The sequence below is a fragment of the Pleurodeles waltl genome, unplaced genomic scaffold, assembly GCF_031143425.1.
Source record: "Pleurodeles waltl isolate 20211129_DDA unplaced genomic scaffold, aPleWal1.hap1.20221129 scaffold_70, whole genome shotgun sequence".
In the NCBI taxonomy this organism is placed as follows: domain Eukaryota; kingdom Metazoa; phylum Chordata; class Amphibia; order Caudata; family Salamandridae; genus Pleurodeles; species Pleurodeles waltl.
In genome coordinates, this window is record NW_027150391.1 from 648,637 (window position 1) to 651,400 (window position 2,764).

A 2,764-nucleotide genomic window follows, 5' to 3' on the forward strand; every position below is an offset into this window, starting at 1 on the left:
GGACGTTTGGATGAGTCTGCTTTTGTGATCTGCTCAGCTCAGCGGAAGAGCTCTATTAATCAGGACGGACAGTCAGGCTGCAAATTCTCACATAAAGTGACTGACAAGGGGAACTAACTTTCAGAGTCCTTCCTTTGGCACATTCTCTTCTCTTTTCAAGAAAGGCTCACATCTCACTTCATTCAATGGACTTATCTTCTGGACATGGAAAATTATCAGGTGTCTATGAGTTATCATGAGAGTGGATACAAAACAAGGAACAGGCTTTTTTGAAGCCACCAATCAGAAGTCCAACTGACCCAGCATTTATGAATGAGTTATTTTCTAGTTCCTCTAATGGGGATAGCAGAGTGAAGCCTTCTGTGATCCCAAATGCGAGCAGAAACTTATATCAGTGCATATTAGATATATTAGCAATTCATCGTTTTTTATATTTATAAAGTGTCAGTAAGGACATATACATGGAGCCCTCATAGCTGAAGTTATAGAGGATTCCGATAGTCATTGTGTTGTCAGCAAGGTCTATGCTCTTTGAGATAAGATCATTTTCTCATTAGCAAAGCTCAAGGCTCATCCTTTAAGCGGGTTCCGTGAGTCCCTCCACGTCTTCTGTGTGCTCTGTGGCTGTACTTGGTGCAGTGAGTGTGCATACAGAGGCCTAATGTGAAAACATGAACGCTCCCTTGAAACAAAGACAGGTGGTAAAAAAAAAAAAAAAACCCTCGTGCAAAGAATAAAGAATGTGTGTCCTGGGACAAAGCCAGTGTTTAATTTGTGCTTGTTGTTTCCGGTGCTGAGCAGTTATTTTTGAGGGCAGAACTTATTTTCTGCCTCAGGCATTTACTGCGAGCAAAAGACACATATGGGAAAGATGGAGGAAGAGAAAAACAAAAAAGCGTCACAAAGGGAGAAAGCAGAAAGCTGCAGGAGTGAGCTGAAGGGGCAAGGAGTGCCTTTAAATGGACTGAAGAGGCCCGAGATGGCTTCAGGATCACGCTGCCACAGTATTCTGTGGTTGCACATTTAAATGCAGCAGCCGCGTGTTTAAGAGGAGGGCTTTGGGCACCGGCACGTTTTTATTTACAAATTAAGCACTGGACAGAGCTCCTCATGCAAACGCCGAACACCCATCTTGTGATGAGTTTAGTAAACACAACAGGCTCTCTGTAGAAGCAACCCACACTCCTGGGGCCTCCAGAGGGGCAGTGCCCTCTGCCTCATGGGAAACCCAGACCTCTCAGAATGGGGTCGACCCTTCTCCACAAATAGCTGAGGAAGGGCTCTAGTTGAACCACGGGGCACACACTACTCCCGTTAATAGCGTAGCGTAGACGTGCTGAAAAGTGCAGCGCCTTGAGTCCTGTTTCTAGGAGCCAGGCCGCCGTCGTTGTACTGAAACGATATATACCTTGCTCTCGCTGCAAGGAGTTTCTTCCCATTCCACAAAACATATTAATCCGTTTTATTTTTTAATCCCATGATCGCTTGTTTTCTTTCACGGTAAACCAGTTCTTTGTTGGTTATTTTGTAGCCACAACTGAGAAAAAACACACGATGAGGTTTGTGAACTTTTAAAGCCATTTTAGTGTTGATGATTTAAGGGCCCGGCTGCTGGAGAGAGCTGCGCCCCTCGGAGCTGAAAATGAAAATGATTTTTCTGCCAATACGAAGGGATCACAACCCTGAATTTAGGACATTACTCTAAGAGAAGCGCAGTGACTGACACCCTCGAGAGTACAATGGTCGGGATTAAATGGACTGAGATGAAAGTCAGCACTTCCGGGGGTCTGATGCTGCTCAGCAATGAACTCTCAGGAAGGTCTGAACCTATCGGAATTGGAGACATCACCCAGAACAAGGCACCCAGTGATCCCGCCCCTCGCTCCCCCAGCTCTTGTTCCTCCGCTTTCCACACGTAAAGTGTCAGAAGTGTGTACATCAGGTGGTAGCGTGGCCGAGCGGTCTAAGGCGCTGGATTTAGGCTCCAGTCTCTCAGGAGGCGTGGGTTCGAATCCCACCGCTGCCAGTGGTATTTTCTTTCTCACTCTCTTATCTATAAACTAGAAATGAAACCTTATCTCCGCGATGCCCCTTCCAGGGCGCCACACAGGTGTTTTGCTGTCCCCTCGTGTCTCAATTATATCTAGACACTTAATAAAGAGCAGCTAGGTGTGCTATATATATTCTACAAATTAATGAAAAAACTGCTGCTCAGATGGCAAGAAAAAATATCTGGAGGTTTTATACAGCCAGTGAGTTAGAAAAGAAAAACGCTAGTTCTTATAGCAAAATAAAACTCTCTCTTTAAATGTCTTTTGTCGTATTTGCAAAATAATGCATCAATTGCTGCCTAATCTGCATATGTTAATGAACAAAATAGTTTCTCCCGGTTCTGATCATTAAAGGTTCCTGCAGCGCACTGATGAAGAGGAGGAGTCCGCAGGTGGGATGAGGAAGGGCTGAGGTGAGGAAGGAGGGTGGACGAGGGACAGGGGGTGGGATAAGAAGAGTGATGGTTTGAAAGTGGAGAGGGAGGGGGCAGGACTGACGATGCAAAACCCGAGGTGGAATAAACGTGGGAAATGTGGAGGAAATTATATGAATATCATAAAGTCACAAAAGTGTCCTTCCTGCCGAAACCGAACCAAGGACCTTCAGATCTTCAGTCTAACACTCTCCCAACTGAGCTATTTCAGCAGATAGGAGAAGGTCGATGCAGCCTTCATAGCACCAGGTGATAAGTGATGAGATGTATCCTGTGAGG

The 2,764-nt window shown here is 45.4% G+C and overlaps 1 non-coding gene across 1 annotated transcript; it reads left to right on the forward strand.

The window, feature by feature from the left end:
* The first annotated feature begins 1,944 nt into the window (after nucleotides 1-1,944).
* On the forward strand, nucleotides 1,945-2,026 carry TRNAL-UAG (transfer RNA leucine (anticodon UAG)). The gene has a single exon. It is a non-coding gene; the product is annotated as a tRNA-Leu (tRNA).
* The last annotated feature ends 738 nt before the right edge of the window (nucleotides 2,027-2,764 follow it).